Raw genomic sequence first — 18,272 nt, 5'->3', positions numbered from 1 at the left:
GTTGATGATAATTTTTTATCAAAGCTAAAGTTGATTAAGTTCAACGTGAATATGATGTTGATCACATCTACCTTATGGGAAGGTCTTGACTCGATCCTTTGTTGTGGCTCTCACCGGTGCCTCTCACGAGGGAAGGTTATGGGCGTGCATACCCTGGCCCGGTAGGCAGACATAACCTTGTGTGCTCGTTTTGTTTTTATGGTACCTTGTCCCCATTTGGGACCGTTTTGCCACGACGGAGGTCGTTGGTGTCTTTGGTAGACACGGGGCCACCCAAGACCTAACACCGAGGGGGAGTTGGTCGGAGTGGCTCGGGAGAGTGTATGACAAAGGGAGGGTTTCGTCAGAATGCTTTGGTCCACCCGAACGGGAATGCGGGGGCAGGTATTCTGTAGTGTGGGTAAAGTGTGCTACCTCTGCAGAGTGTATTTAATCTATCGATAGCAACGTCCTCGGTTATGGGCAAAACTCGGAAGTAAGTCACACCTTGGATCAACTTTTCTAATAATCTTGCAAACTAAGTGAGTGTTGTGATGCATTGGTTTGTGACGAAAGCATGAATACTTGAGGTGCTCATGAGTGATTGGTTTCCGTTATGACCCAGGTATGGTCACCTTTTGGTTATGTGGTAACCGTCTGGTAAGCGAGTCTATGGGACTCATTGCATGAAATCTTTGTTTTGGTAGTAGTAGCTTTGCATTGAATTAATCTGATTAAATATCATGATATTGTTTGTCATCGTGCTTATGTTTGTTGTGAGCTTGCAAGTACATTCAATGTACTAACTTGGCGTGTTATGCCAGCTTTCAGGCAAGTCAGTTCGCATCGGAGCGCACCTCGTGTCTAGGCCGTGTTCACGTCGGTGTCCGTGTGCTATGGAGTTCCTCTATGTCGTTCTTCCGATGTCACGTAGCTCGTGCGATCGAGGCCCCGTCATGTTCATTAAATAATGTACATACTGTCCAGCAGCACCGTGTGTGCCACTTGGCCTCGAATCTCGATGTAATATCAGACCTATGTAATCCGCTAGCATCAATAGAGCGGTTGTTTTTGTACCATGTTGTTGTGTATTGCCAGAAGACTTGATCTCTGGGATGGCAATGCAAGGTAAACCGGTTGCTCTGAGCCGGGGTGCCACACCCCATGTTTGGTTTTGATAATTAATGACAATCTCTATGGACTAACTGTTTCCTTGAGTTATACTTGAAGGATTTGTCCATAGGCATTTCTTGAAGTCCATGTGTTGGTTTCAAGGAGTTTATGAGTTGACCAAGGTGCTATTAAGGAATTATTCTAAGATTGGTCATCCGAGTGTTGAGATTATTGCAAGCATGTCTTGAAGAAGAAGATTGTGTGATCATTCATGTTTACCTTCAAGACATCATCCAAATGAAGAGAGTTGGAAATATTCAAGGTTGATCAAAACTAAGTCAAGAGTGAATCAAGTTGATCAACTCACAAAGCGTAGAAGATGTACTGAGAGGGATCAAGTGATCCCATGGTATGGTAAGCATTGTCCATTGCGCTTTGTGTACTAACCCATGGTCTATGTGAGAGTTCTATGTGGGGTTAGGTACGTGTTCATGGGCCTGCGTCAAGAGGAAGATATCACTCAACCCATGGAGAGGATGACATCAAGTGGTGATCGTCATCAAGATTGTCGTGTGCAAGTTTAAGTGGAGCATCATGAAGAGATCAAGTGCTTGAAGCTTGCCATCCATTGTGGTGTCAATGGACTTGTTAAGATGTGCCGAAGAGTGGCTCACCCATAGTGGAGTATGGGGGAGCAATCATCTAGTCTTCATCGAGCCAATGCAATCAAGAAAGGTGGTCCTACTTGAGGGAGTCAAGATCGTCATCATCTAGCTCAAGTGGACCATGTGCAAGGCAAAAGGTTTTCCCTTGATAGGTTTTCTATTTTATCGGTCTCATGGTGGTAGTTGGGAGATCAGGTTATAGGATCGATTGCCGTACTATCAAGGGGGGCTCTCGATGAGTAGGTTGGTCGTATCATTCGTAGAGAGCTCAAACCACTGCATCCTTACATCATCTTTATTGCTTCTTTCTTGGTTATCTTTGTGAGTCTTAGAGCTTATGGTCATCTTGATGACAAGCTCGAGTTCTTCGAAACCCGATTTCTTATGCATCTTCTTTTGTGTTTTTGGTGTTGGAGTTTTTACCGGTCTTAATTGAGAAAGGGTTCTCACCATTTTATTTTGGGTATTTTCTCTATTGCTATTTCTTGATATTTATATCAAGATTGTGTTTTCTCTTGTCTTTAGATTTCCAACAAACTTGATTTCGTCGAATTCGGAACTCGTTTGCGAAAGTTGTGGCTGATTTGGTCTTACTTGTTTTACATAGAGAGGTTGTATCGCTCCTTAGAGCGGACCGGTACAACCGGTGTTTGGAGCGGTTGTACCGCTCTAGAATTGGTCCGAAGGTTGTACCGGCCATGTACCGCTCTACCACCGGACTAGTTTATGTTTTGGAGCGGTTTTTGGGCGGTTGTTGACTGGTTGTACCGGTTAGTTTGGTTTAACCGGTACTACCGGTTCCCCGGGCTGTTGTACCGCTTAGGCCTTTTTCCTACAAGTTGGTTTTTCCTCTACTTTGACCGGTTGTACCGGTTCGTGCACAAGTTGTACTGGTCTTATAGTTTTCTGCACATAACGGGCAGATTCTTGGGGACCTATAAAAGGGGATCTTCTTCCCCATTGAACCTTATCCTTTGAGCTCGTGTTCTTCCCCCATTGTTGAACTTCTTCGAGCTTGCTATCTCTCAATCCCTCCATGGATTCTTGCTAGGTTTGGGGGAAAAGAGAAAGGATATCTAGATCCACATTTCCACCAATCACTTTCTCCTCTATGTGAGGGGAACCCCTTGGATCTAGATCTTGGAGTTCTTGGTGTTCTCCTTCTTGTTCTTACTCTCATTTTCCTCCCTAGAATTAGTTGCTTTGGTGGGATTTGGGAGAGAAGGACTTCGGCACTCCGTGTGCCCTTTCAATTGCATTGGGTGCATAGGTTTGAGTTCTCCACGGTGATACGTGGAAGTTACAAGTTGAGAAGCTTATTACTCGTGGGTGCTTGGTACCCTTGAGCTTGTTCCTCTTGGGTGCTTGGGCGCCCTAGATGGTTGGTGGTGTTTGGAGCTCAATCATTGTGGTCTAAAGCTCCGGGCAAGCGTCGGGGTCTCCAATTAGGTTGTGGAGATAACCCCGAGCAATTTGACGGGTTTCAGTGACCGGACCCAAGGGTTGCCAAAGTGTACAGGTTCGGTGACCGCCCCCAGGGGTTGCTATTTGTATGGGTTCGGTGACCGCCCTCAAGGGTCCCTTAGTGGAATCACGACATCTTGCATTATGCGAGGGCGTGAGGAGATTACGGTGGCCCTAGTGGCTTCTTGGGGAGCATTGTGCCTCCACACCGCTCCAAACAGAGATTAGCATCCGCAAGGGTGTGAACTTCAGGATACATCATCATCTCCGCGTGCCTCGGTTATCTCTTACTCGATCCCTTTACTTATGCACTTTACTTTGTGATAGCCATATTGTTTCTTGTCATATATCTTGCTATCACCTAGTAGTTTATCTTGCTTAGCATAAGTTGTTGGTGCACATAGGTGAGCCTAGTTGTTGTAGGTTTTGTGCTTGACAAATTAACCGCTTTGTTTATTCCGCATTTGTTCAAGCCTAAACTGTAATTATTTTAAAGCACCTATTCACCCCCCCTCTAGGTGACATCCACGATCTTTCAATTGATATCAGAGCCTCGTCTCTCTTTGTTAGGCTTAACCGCCTAGAGAGTAAAGATGTCAACTAGGGGATTAGGATTCTCTGACACTCTTAGTTTTGATGGCACAAATTTTGATGTTTGGGTAATTCACATGCTTAATCTCTTTAGGGTCATGGACCCAAATTTAGAGCAAATTGTAGATATGGGTTTTTCTCCTCCAAAGGATCCCCAAAGATTATCTTTAGAGGATGAGAAAAACTCTTATCTCAATGCTCAAGCTTCTAATGTGCTTTTCGATGCTTTGAGCAATGTAGTTATATTTCAACTCATGCCGTTCCGGGATGCTCATGAGTTGTGGACAAATCTTCAAGATAAATATGGCGTGTCCAAGATTTGTGGGGATGATTGTTCTCCCTCCACCTCCGGCCGTATTGTGTTCTCAACTTCTTCTAATTCACCTACATGTGGTTTTCCACAAGGTAATGAAATGGTGGGTAGTGTTAGTCATTGCAATGATGATAGTATGCTTATTCTAGATGATACTTCATCACTATCTTATTGCAATGCATCGTCTTTGCACATTAACACTTCTAGCACCCTACATGTTTCTCACGCTTGTGTTGATAGTCTGTGCATATCTTGTAGAAATTGCTTGAATAAATCTCATGATGACATGTTTTCTATATCTTGTTGCCATGATAAAAATGCTTGTATTTCCTCGAGTTGTTGTGCTAATAATGTAGAGGAAATCCAACACTCCATGGAACAAGATGTGGTTTTAAATGGTGCTTCAAGGGATCCTACATCATCATCTATTGCGGTTTGCCTTATGACCAAGGCTTCAAAGGTATCTCCTACCTTGAACCCCAATATGTCTCTTGTTGATGATGTTGATGCTAATAATGATGATGATAATGATGAAGAGAATGATAATGTTACCTCCTTCAAAATTAAGGGGGAAATGGTTTTTAAAGCTCTTCATAAGAATAAAATTGCTCTTTCCGACTTCATGGAAATCATGTCTATTGATATTGAGGGCAAGAAATATATAGAGGAGTTGGAACCTCATCTAGAGGATCTTGAGGTCACCATTGAAAAAATGGAAGGTCTTGTGCGTGATTACGCTAGTGAGATTGCAGACCTCTCTCAAGCTCTTGAACTTGAGCAAACCACCAAGGAATCTCTTGAGGAGACTTTTGCTCTAGAATTATCTAGAGTGAAGGAATCTCATGATAGAGCTCTTGAGGTGGCCAATTATTTTGAAACTAAAAATGAGAAGCTTGCAGTTGTGCATGCTAAACTTCTTGAGGACTTTGGGCACCTCAAAAATGGCTCAAGGGTCATTAAGAGTGAGCTCATCAAACTCACCGAGTATCATGCACAACTTAAAGCTTCATATTCAAAAGAGCTTGGCAAGTTGCCTTCTCCTATTGCTATTATTGATGATGCTTGTGCTACTAACTCTATTACTTGTGAAGCATCCATTTTGAAGGAGAATGTTGAGCTTGGGGCTCAACTTGAGTTGCTATCTACCAATTATTGGAAATTGGAAGAAAGCCATGAAAAGTTCTCAAGCTCTCATGATGATATTCTAGTATCCCATAATGTGGTAAAGGTAGCTCATGAGGCCATGATTGCTAAGTTAACATCTAGTGAGCCTCATGTGGATACTAGCACTACTTTTAGTCAAAATGCTATATTGCCTTGTGCTAGTCCTCGTAGTTCATCTATGCATAACATTGGCACATGTTGTGATGAATATCTTTCCTTGCCTTGTTGCTCTAACGATGAAGCTTATACTTCCTCTAGTGCTTGTGTTGAGACTAACCATGTAGAGGAAATCAAAGAGCTCAAGGCCCAAGTCACTTCTTTGAAGAAAGACTTGGAAAAGTGTTATGAAGGGAAATCCACACTCAACAATATCTTGAGTGTGAAAAAATCCCCCAATGACAAATGTGTACTTGGATTCAACTCCAATAAGAAGAAGAAGTCCAAGATGAACAAGAAGAAGGGCCAAGAACAAGTCAAGAATTTGTCCAAGATTGTTTGCTTCAAGTGCAAAATTGAAGGGCATCATGTAATATCTTGCCCATTAAAGAAGAAGGCCATTAGTGACAAGCAACAAGGGAAGCGGCCACAAGTTCAATCTCATGCTCAACCACAAGTTGAAGAAAGGCCTCTTCCCAAGAATACTCAAGCTAATGCTTCTCAAGTTGAGAACTCGAAAGTGAAGAGTAGACGTTGCTACTTATGTCGTGAGAAACGTCACCTCCCTTCTTCATGCACTAGTGGTAACTCATCCAACCCAATTATTATTTATGATATCTATTCTCCTGGGAAGGATAAGGTTGGCGATGTGTTTGCAGAGTTTGTTGGTACTCAAAGTGGTGTAAAGCAAAGAACCATTTGGGTAACCAAGCCTATTGTGACTAACCTCTTAGGACCCAACTTGGTTGGGGACCAACTAGCTCAAACTTGATCAATAGGTGTCTACGGAGGGCATTGGAGACTTGGCTACATTATTAAGAATTAAGGGGATTTTCATCATTCATATTTTCTCAAGCGAAGTCATTCGAATTATCAAGTTTCTATCTTATATCCAATGTTCCTCCTTGCGGTAAATCGTGATTGAAGTGTTTACATTGATAGTTACTTACCCCTTTGCATGTTTGGTTTCATTCCTTGCATGTGTTTGTATATCTTGTGCTTACAACTTGATTATCTTGAGCAATCAAGTATGTGTGTGTTGGTTTGCACATGATGTCCGTGTGTGTCATGCGTTGAGCCTTTTGCATCTTGTTTATATCTTAATTGGCTCGTGTGAGAGATTAATGGAACATCCCATTTTGGGGGAGTGATGTGCTTTGTGCACCTCACAGTCCCACAAATGTGTGTACATGAGGAATACCACCTAGTATTGATATTGCAAGCTTATCTAGTCACTATGTGGTATGTCTTCTCATGAGAAATTCAAATTCTAAATAGTCCATTAATTATCTCTTGTTGGATCCTCTTATTGCCTCTTGTTAAGTTTTTATTGGTATCACATTATGGGGGAGTAATATGCTATGTGCATATTACAAGCCTAGAAAATGTGTACATTTGAGATATTGTCACCTATAATTGGTATTGTAAATTATCTTGTTCCTAGGTGACATGTTATCTCTACAAGTTGCAATTTTCTTGTGTTTGGTGTGAAGATGATGTTGGATATCCTTGCTATCTACCAACGAAATTCTTTCCAAATACTTTTTATCTTTTGACAATTTGTACTCACTTATGTGTAGTAGAAATTATTGATAATCCTTACATTGGGCTTTGCTTTTATTTGCCTTATCTCTTGCCTAGGATTGTGTCAACTCCCAATGTATTCCATACCACTTGTGGATCTTGTTATTTCCTTGAGATTGTCTAGTGTTTGTATAGATATAGTGAAAGTGGTGATCCCATCTTGTGCTTTTTGTATTCAAATGCAAATTCTCTATGATGCACAATGCTTGGGGGAGCTATCCTATTTTTCTTAGAATGCTCACCTTGTGATCCTTATCAAGTGTGTGTTGGTGGAATGCAAACCGTTTATTTTTGGTACTTTGTGCCATCATGAAACTTTGTAGAGCACTTGGTTTGTTTGGAACCATTCTCTCTTTTGCGAGTTTAACATGATTCTTTTTGAGTGTGCCAATGGATATCTCATTCCTTGATGTATCGGTTAATGGTATCTTCCAAGTGATGGTTTCTCCTTTTGGTATCCTTTTCACTTGGTATTCCTTTTTCATTTGGTGTTTGTTCTTGAAAGTCTTTAGCATGCATATTTACTTCATGTATTTTCTTTGGCATGCTTTCTTTCTCTGATCCAATATATAGGGGAAACTCCACCAAATCTCAAATTGTATGATATGTGCATGGAATTCATGTCCATATCTATATGCACATATTTATGTGGAGTTTGTCCTATGTATATTGGTGTTTCTAACTCTTTGGTCCCAATGAGTTTGGGTACCATTTTGTTTGTGATATTGGTCTAGGAACAATTGGAGATGCATTGGATGCTCAGCTCACTCACAAGGGAGGTGGTGTCACCATGTGCTTATTGGAGTCAAGCTAGGATGCTTAATGAACTACTATCTACTACCTTTAATTGGTTTCTACTACATACTTCCAATGTTAACTCGGTAACAAATATCCTCATATACTTCATGCACACATTTCTTGCTTCAACCTTCTGTAGGTTGCATCTTGGCATGATATTCATTCCATCTTGCGATACTCGTTTCCTTTCTCAAAGCATCTCAACGATGATATCACGTTGCTAGTTGTGATGTCTTTAATGGTTGTGTGGTAGGAATTCATTTATATACAATAAGACCATATCTAGCCATGTGCTATGCTCCCAAGCAAATATCTTATTGGTATATGTATGACTTCCTTTTGAATATCTAGTTCCTTTGTGTTGTAACTATTTCGGGTGTACATCCTTCTTTGTAGATATATATCATCATGATTTTGTCTACCTAGAACCTTATACACTTGAGAGAAATTACATCTCTAGATGATATCCTTTCTTTCACGTCCACCTTGTCTTTCTTATGTTATTTATTTGGTGGCTCCGTGAAAGCTTTTGCATTGAGTGTGTGTCTTCTCTCGTTGCATATTGATGCCTCTTGTGTGGTGAAGATTATTTTCCTCATGCTTGTACTTATGAGGCTTTTGCCATCTTAATTGGTATCCCTCGTCTTGATGAGGCTTTCTTCTTCTATCTTCTCCATGGGTTGTCACAAGCTTTGTCATTTTCTTTTTAGTGAGCTTGTGAACCCATTTGTTAGTTGGGTGTGTGGGGGGAGGAATGTCATGCACCGTGTATCTCATTTATCCAAGACTATGTTGATGCTTAATGCCCATCCTTATTTTTGTCTTCTCAAGTGCTTTGTCATGACTCACACACATCATTTTGGTTGAGCCTATTCTTAAGTTGCCTCTTTTACATGTTGCTCAACCATGTGTTTGTTGCAAGTGCTAGTCTTTGTTTCCTATATGCTCACTTACATTTGTTGTGAGTTTCTATTGATTTTGGGGGATCTATGATCCTATTTTGTGCACTTTGTATCCTAATTCAAAAATTCTTATGTGTGCACAAATCATGGGGAGATTCTCTAGTTTCTTTAGATAACTCCTTTGCTCATATCATAATATCCTTTATTCATGTGGCTCATAGGATCTTTGGTCTAGTTGGTTCAATTGGTATCTTTTGATAGCTTGCTTCAATTGGTATCTTTTGATTGCTTGATTGCTTGTTTCTCTCTTTGTTATGTCTTTGTGGCATATCTTTCTTTTGCAATCTTTGAGCCTCAATATAGTTTGTCTTCCTCCAAGTATTTACTGTTGGATATGTGTATTGCATTCCACTCTCTTGTGGAGAAATACACAATTTATGGAGAAACACAATTTATATTGGCCTTCTAAGATTTTCTCCCATTTTGGCAATAGATGCCAATGGGGGAGAAGTTTCAGAGAGTTTTGCGGGGAAGTTTAGAGAGTCATCTCGTCTTGCTTTGGTTGTGTTGCCAAGCGTTTGCATCTCTTACGCATGCATTATTAGTTGTTACATTGCATGGTGATGCATAATTCCTTATATAAACTCTCTTGAAAGTTCTTGTCATCAATTACCAAAATGGGGGAGATTGAAAGAACACGCGGTGCCCCCATGTTTGATTTTGGTAATTAATTACAATCTCTATGGACTAATGGTTGCCTTGAGTTATATTTGAAGTATTTGTCCATAGGCATTTCTTGAAGTCCATGTGTTGGTTTCAAGGAGTTTATGAGTTGACCAAGGTGCTATTAAGGAATTATTCTAAGATTGGTCATGTGATTGTTGAGGTTATTGCAAGCATGTCTTGAAGAAGAAGATTGTGTGATCATTCATGTTTACCTTCAAGACATCATCCAAATGAAGAGATTTGGAAAGATTCAAGGTTCATCAAGACTAAGTCAAGAGTGAATCAAGTTGATCAACTCACAAAGCGTAGAAGATGTACCGAGAGGGATCAAGTGATCCCATGGTATGCTAAGCATTGTCCATTGCGCTTTGTGTACTAACCCATGGTCTATGTGAGATTTCTATGTGGGGTTAGGTACGTGTTCATGGGCTTGCGTCAAGAGGAAGATATCGTCAACCCATGGAGAGGATGACATCAAGTGGTAATCGTCATCAAGATTGTTGTGTGCAAGTTCAAGTGGAGCATCACAAAGAGATCAAGTGCTTGAAGCTTCTTGCCATCTATTGTGGTGTCAATGGACTTGTGAAGATGTGCCAAAGAGTGGCTCACCCATAGTGGAGTATGGGGGAGCAATCATCTAGTCTTCATCGAGCCAATGCAATCAAGAAAGGTGGTCCAACTTGAGGGAGTCAATATCATCATCATCTATCTCAAGTGGACCATGTGCAAGGCAAAGGTTTGCCCTTGATAGGTTTTCAATTTTACGGGACTCATGGTGGTAGTTGGGAGACCAGGTTATAGGATCGATTGCCATAGTATCAAGGGGGGCTCTGGATGAGTAGCTTTGTAGTATCATTCGCAGAGAGCTCAAACCATTGCATCCTTGCATCATATTTCTTGGTTCTTTGTTGGTTATCTTTTTGAGTCTTAAAGTGCTACCTCTTGAGCACTGCGTTGGTTTTCCCTTGAAGAGTAAAGGGTGATGCAGCAAAGTAGCGTAATTATTTCCCTCAGTTTTTGAGAACCAAGGTATCAATCAGTAGGAGGCTCCTCAAAAGTCCCACACACCTACACAAATAAACAAGAACCTCGCAACCAACGCGATAAAGGGGTTGTTAATCCCTTCACAGAAACTTGCGAAAGTGAGATCTGATAGAGATAATAAGATAAGATAAATATTTTTGGTATTTTATGATATAGATTGGAAAGTAAAAGATGAAAATAAAAGTAGATGGAAAACTTATATGATAAAAGATAGACCCAATGGCCATAGGTTTCACTAGTGGCTTCTCTCAAGATAGCATAAGTATTATGGTGGGTGAACAAATTATTGTCGAGCAATTGATAGAAAAGTGCATAGTTATGAGATTACCTAGGCATGATCATGTATATAGGCATCACGTCCGCAACAAGTAGATCGAAACGATTCTGCATCTACTACTATTACTCCACACATCGACCGACCCCTGTCTGCATCTAGAGTATTAAGTTCATGAAGAACAGAGTAACACATTAAGAAAGATGACATGATGTAGAGGGATAAACTCATGCAATATGATATAAACCCCATCTTTTTATCCTCGGTGGCTACAATACAATACGTGCCTTGCTGCCCCTACTGTCACTTGGAAAGGACATCGCAAGATTGAACCCAAAGCTAAGCACTTCTTCCATTGGAAGAAAGATCAATCTAGTAGGCCAAACCAAACTAATAATTCGAAGAGACTTGCAAAGATAACCAATCACACATAAAAGAATTCAGAGGAGATTCAATTATTTCTCATAGATAAACTTAGGTCATAAACCCACAATTCATCAGATCTCGACAAACACACCGCAAAAAGAGTTACATTGAATAGATATCCAAGAAGATCGAGGAGAACTTTGTATTGAGATTCAAAGAGAGAGAAGAAGCCATCTAGCTAATAACTATGGACCCGAAGGTCTGTGGTAAACTACTCACAACTCATCGAAGAGGCCTTGGAGATGATGTAGAGGCCCTCCATGGTCGATTCCACCTCCGGCGGAGCGCCGACGAAGGCTCCAAGATGGGATCTCGCGGATACAGAAGGTTGCAGAGGTGGAAATAGTTTTTCGTGGTGCTCCTGGATGTTTTCAGGGTACGTGGATATATATAGGCGAAGGAGGTAGGTCAGGGGAGCCACGAGGGGACCACGAGGGTGGGGGCGCGCCTACCCCCCCTAGGGCGCGTCCTCCTGCCTCGTGGCCGCCTCGGCTACTTCTTGACGTCCACTCCAAGTCTCCTGGATTGCGTTTGTTCCAAAAAGATTGCTCCCGGAGGTTTCATTCCGTTTGTACTCCGTTTGATATTCCTTTCCTTCGAAACACTGAAATAGGCAAAAAAACAGCAATTCGGGCTGGGCCTCCAGTTAGTAGGTTAGTCCCAAAAATGATATAAAATTGTAAAGTAAAGCCCATAAACATCCAAAACGGGTAATATAATGGCATGGAACAGTCAAAAATTATAGATACGTTGGAGACGTATGAAGCATCCCCAAGCTTAATTCCTGCTCGTCCTTGAGTAGGTAAATGATAAAAACAGAATTTTTGATGTGGAATGCTACCTAGCATAATTCTCAATGTAAATTTTTTTATTGTGGCATGATTGTTCAGATCCAAATGATTCAAGATAAAAGTCCATAAAACATAAAATTGTAATACTTCAAGCATAATAACAAGTAATCATGTCTTATCAAAATAGCATAGCCAAAGAAAGCTTATCCCTGCAAAATCATATAGTTAAGGCGTGCTTCATTTTCATTCCACAAAATACTCCCATCATGCACAACCTCGGTTTCAGCCAAGCAATTGGTTCATACTTTTTAACTCGTTTCAGCTTTTTCGACTCTTACACAATACATGAGCGCAAGCCATGGACATAGCACTATATGCGGAATATGGTGGTGGTTGTGAAGACAAAAAGGGAGAAGATAGTCTCACATCAACTAGGCGTATCAACGGGCTATGGAGATGCCCATTAATAGATATCAATGTGAGTGAGTAGGGATTGCCATGCAATGGATGCACTAGAGCTATAAATATATGAAAGCTCAATAAAAGAAACTAAGTGGGTGTGCATCCAACATGCTTGCTCACGAAGACCTAGGGCATTTTGAGGAAGCCCATCATTGGAATATACAAGCCAAGTTCTATAATGAAAAATTCCCACTAGTATATGAAAGTGACAACATAGGAGACTCTCTATCATGAAGATCATGGTGCTACTTTGAAGCACAAGTGTGGAAAAGAGATAGTAGCATTGTCCCTTCTCTCTTTTCTCTCATTTCTTTTTTTTATTTTTTATTTGGTGGGCTTCTTTGGCCTCTCTTTTTTCTCTTTTTTTATTTGGGCTTCTTTGGCCTCTTTAATTTTTTATAAAGTCTAAAGTCTCATCCTGACTTGTGGGGGAATCGTAGTCTTCATCATCCTTTCCTCACTTGGGATAATGCTCTAATAATGAAGATTATCACACTTTTATTGATTTACAACTCAAGAATTACAACTCAATACTTAGAACAAAATATGACTCTACGTGAATGCCTCCGGCGGTGTACCGGGATATGCAATGAATCAAGAGTGACATGTATGAAAAATTATGAAGGTGGCCTTGCCACAAATACGATGTCAACTACATGATCATGCAAAGAGCAATATGACAATGATGGGGCGTGTCATAATAAACGGAACGGTGGAAAGTTGCATGGCAATATATCATGGAATAGCTATGGAAATGCCATAATAGGTAGGTATGGTGGCTATTTTGAGGAAGGTAAATGGTGGGTTCATGATACCGGCGAAAGTTGCGCGGTATAATAGAGGCTAGCAATGGTGGAAGGGTGAGAGTGCGTATAATCCATTGACTCACATTAGTCATAAAGAACTCACATACTTATTGCAGAAGTCTACTTGCCCTCGAAGCAAAGTACTACTACGCATGCTCCTAGGGGAAGGGTTGGTAGGAGTTAACCATCGCGCGATCCTGACCGCCACACATAAGGAAGACAATTAAAAGAGCACCCCATGCAAAAAAATTGTCACACAACTTTTACCATACGTGCATGCTACGGGACTTGCCAACTTCAACACAAGTATTTCTCCATATCATAATTACCCAACTAGCATGACTCTAACATTACCACCTTTATATCTCAAAACAATTATCAAGCATCAAATTGATCATAGTGTTTAATGCACTTTCTACGATAGTTTTTATTATACCCAACTTGGATGCTCATCATGCTAGGACCAAATTTATAACCATAGCAAAAACATGCTGTTCTAAAAGACTCTCAAAATAATATAAGTGAAGCATGAGAGATCAATAATTTCTATAAAATAAAGCCACCGCCGTGCTCTAAAAAGATATAAGTGAAGCACTAGAGCAAAATTATCTAGCTCAAAACATATAAGTGAAGAACATAGAGTATTCTAATAAATTCCAAATCATGTGTGTCTCTCCCAAAAGGTGTGTATAGAAAGGATGATTTTGGTAAACTAAAAAGCAAAGTCTCATATCATACAAGACGCTCGAAGCAAAACACATATCATGTGGCGAATAAAACTATAGCTCCAAGTAAAGTTACCGATAGACGAAGACGAAAGAGGGGATGCCTTCCGAGGCATCCCCAAACTTAAGCTTTTGGTTGTCCTTGAATATCTTGGGGTGCCATGGGCATCCCCAAGCTTAGGCTCTTGCCACTCCTTATTCCATAGTCCATCAAATCTTTACCCTAAACTTGAAAACTTCACAACACGAAACTCAGCAGGAAATCTCATAAGCTCTGTTAGTGCACGAAAGAAAAACCACCACATAAGGTACTGTAATGAACTCATTATTTATTTATATTGGTATTAAACCTACTGTATTCCAACTTCTATATGGTTCATACCCCCCGATACTAGCCATAGATGCATCAAAATAAGCAAACAACACAAGAAAAACAGAATCTGTCAAAAACAGAACAGTCTGTAGCAATCTGTAACTTTAGAATGCTTCTAGAACTCTAAAAATCCTACCAAAATAGGAAGTCCCGGGCAACGTTTCTGTGATTTATTAAAATTATTCTTGTGCGTGCAAAAGTTTCTGTTTTTCAGCAGAATCAAATTAACTATCATCGTAAGTTATGCTATAGGTTCTACTTGGCACAAACACTAATTAAAACATAAAACCACATCTAAAAAGAGGCTAGATGAAATATTTATTACTAAATAGAAGCAAAAAGAAAGAAACAAAAATAAAATTGGGTTGCCTCCCAACAAGCGCTATCATTTAACGCCCCTAGCTAGGCATAAAAGCGAGAATAGATCTAAGTATTGCCATCTTTGGTATTGGGAAAGAAAAGAGAAAAATTCCTTTCTATAGCATTCATCCTTCTATTTTGGGAAAGCACATTGCCATTAATGGAAGAATAAATATTAAGCACGTTACAGAAATTTGCATCTAAGCTAGCCTTCATGTCTTTAATAATTTCGTTTTGATAAAAGCATAAGAGGGTGGTGGATTCAACCTTATCATTCATGGGGTGCCCAAATATAGTTTTCTTTTTTTCATAAGTATCTATAGCATCCCCTTCAAGAAAACCACCTTCAAAGATAGAATCTAGAACTTGCTTGAAAGAATTAGGCAGGCCAACATAAAAGCTTTTTAAGTATATCTCAATTTGATATTGTGGCACATAGCTAGCCCGAATCCTTAATAACCTATCCCAAGCACCTTTTAAAGACTCATCAAGTAAATAATGAAAAATTCCGGAGTCATCTTCATCAAAATTGTTCAAACTTTCATTGGTAACCCGGTAGGTCTTTCCATAACATCATTATTTATGAGCTTAGAGAGGATAGAGGGACTATCCAAGTTACTAAAACCCTAGAAAGAACCCTTAGTTCTTTTCGATTCGGCCATGGTAACAGGTAGCCAAACGGTAAAGAGAGGGCGAATAAAACGGCAAATGTGAAGTGGGGGAGAGGAAAACAAGAGGCAAATGGCAAATAATCTAATGCGAGGGAGATGAGTTTGTGATAGGTACTTGGTATGTCTTGACTTGAGTGAAGACCTCCACGGCAACGGTGCCAGAAATCCTTCTTGCTACCTCTTGAGCACTGCGTTGGTTTTCCTTGAAGAGGAAAAGGTGATGCAGCAAAGTAGCGTCAGTATTTCCCTTAGTTTTTGAGAACCAAGGTATCAATCCAGTAGGTGGCTCCTCAAAAGTCCCACACACCTACACAAACAAACAAGAACCTCGCAACCAACGCGATAAAGGGGTTGTCAATCCCTTCACGAAAACTTGCGAAATTGAGATCTGATAGAGATAATAAGATAAGATAAATATTTTTGGTATTTTTATGATATAGATTGGAAAGTAAAAGATACACATAAAAGTAGATGGAAAACTTATATGATAAAAGATAGACCCGGGGCCATAGGTTTCATTAGTGGCTTCTCACAAGATAGCATAAGTATTACGGTGGGTGAACAAATTACTATCGAGCAATTGATAGAAAAGTGCATGGTTATGAGAATATCTAGGCATGATCATGTATATAGGCATCACATCCGCAACAAGTAGATCGAAATGATTCTGCATCTACTACTATTACTCCACACATCGACCGACTCCTGCCTGCATCTAGAGTATTAAGTTCATGAAGAGCAGAGTAACGCTTTAAGAAAGATGACATGATGTAGAGGGATAAACTCATACACTATGATATAAACCCCATCTTTTTATCCTCGATGGCAACAATACAATACGTGCCTTGCTGCCCCTGCTGTCACTAGGAAAGGACACCGCAAGGTTGAACCCAAAGCTAAGCACTTCTCCCATTGCAAGAAAGATCAATCTAGTAGGCCAAACCAAACTGATAATTCGAAGAGACTTGCAAAGAGAACCAATCACACATAAAAGAATTCAAAGGAGATTCGATTATTTCTCATATATAAACTTGGTCATAAACTCACAATTCATCGGATCTCGACAAACACACCACAAAAAGAGTTACATCGAATAGATCTCCAAGAAGATCGAGAAGAACTTTGTATTGAGATTCAAAGAGAGAGAAGAAGCCATCTAGCTAATAACTATGGACCCGAGCTCTGTGGTAAACTACTCACAACTCATCGGAGAGGCCTTGGAGATGATGTAGAGGCCCTCCGCGGTCGATTCTCCCTTTGGCGGAGCGCTGGCGAAGGCTCCAAGATGGGATCTCGCGAATACAGAAGGTTGCGACGGTGGAAATAGTTTTTCGTGGTGCTCCTGGATGTTTTCGGGGTAGGTGGATATATATAAGCGAAGGAGGTAGGTCAGGGGAGCCACGAGGGTCCCACGAGGGTGGGGGACACACCTACCCCCTAGGGCGCGCCCTCCTGCCTCGTGGCCGCTTCGGCTGCTTCTTGACATCCACTCCAAGTCTCCTGGATTGCGTTTGTTCCAAAAAGATCGCTCCCGAAGGTTTCATTCCGTTTGGTATCCGTTTGATATTCCTTTCCTCCGAAACACTGAAATAGGCAAAAAAACAGCAATTCGGCCTGGGCCTCCGGTTAGTAGGTTAGTCCCAAAAATGATATAAAAGTGTAAAGGAAAGCCCATAAACATACGAAACGGGTAATATAATAGCATGGAACAATCAAAAATTATAGATACGTTGGAGACGTATCATAGAGCTTATGGTCCTCTTGATGACAAGCTTGAGTTCTTCGAAAACCGATTTCTTATGCATCTTCTTTTGTGTTTTCGGTGTTGGAGTTTTTATCGGTCTTAATTGAGAAAGGGTTCTCACCATTTTATTTTGGGTATTTTCTCTATTGATATTTATTGATATTTATATCAATATTGTGTTTGCTCTTGTCTTTAGCTTTCCAACAAACTTGATTTTGTCGAATTCGGAGCTCGTATGAGAAAGTTGTGGCTGTTTTGATCTTACCTGTTTTACATAGAGAGGTTGTACCGCCCCTTAGAGAGGTTGTACCGGTTGACTGGTACAACCGGTGTTTGGAGCGGTTGTACCGCTCCAGAATTGGTCTGAAGTTTGTACCGGCCATGTACCGCTCTACCACTGGACTAGTTTCTGTTTTGTAGCGGTTCTTGGGCGGTTGTTGACCGGTTGTATCAGTTAGTTTAGTTTAACCGGTACTACCGGTTCCTCAGGCTATTGTACTTCTTAGGCCTTTTTCCTACAGGTTGATTTTCCTCTACTTTGACCGGTTGTACCGGTTCGTGCATTGGTTTTACCGGTCTTACAGTTTTCTGCACATAATGGGCAGATTCTTGGGGACCTATAAAAGGGGTTCTTCTTCCCCATTGAACCTTATCCTTTGAGCTCGTGCTCTTCCCCCATTGTTGACCTTCTTCGAGCTTGCTATCTCTCAATCCCTCCATGGGTTCTTGCTAGTTTTGGGGGAAAAGAGAGAGGAGATCTAGATCCACATTTCCACCAATCACTTTCTCCTCTATGTGAGGGGAACCCCTTAGATCTAGATCTTGGAGTTCTTGGTGTTCTCCTTATTGTTCTTCCTCTCATTTTCCTCCCTAGCATTAGTTGCTTTGATGGGATTTGGGATAGAAGGACTTTCTCCTCTTTGGGATAGAAGGATTTGGTGCATAGGTTTGAGTTCTCCACGGTGATATGTGGAAGTTACAAGTTGAGAAGCTTATTACTCTTGGGTGCTTGGTACCCTTGAGCTTGTACCTCTTGGGTGCTTGGGCACCCTAGAAGGTTGGTGGTGTTCGGAGCTCAATCATTGTGGTGTAAAGCTCTATGCAAGCATCGAGGTCTCCAATTAGGTTGTGGAGATTGCCC

The sequence above is a fragment of the Triticum dicoccoides genome, chromosome 5B (assembly GCF_002162155.2).
Source record: "Triticum dicoccoides isolate Atlit2015 ecotype Zavitan chromosome 5B, WEW_v2.0, whole genome shotgun sequence".
Classification (NCBI taxonomy): Eukaryota; Viridiplantae; Streptophyta; class Magnoliopsida; order Poales; family Poaceae; genus Triticum; species Triticum dicoccoides.
The sequence above is the reverse complement of the archived record's forward strand: the minus strand, read 5'-3'. Positions refer to the sequence as shown.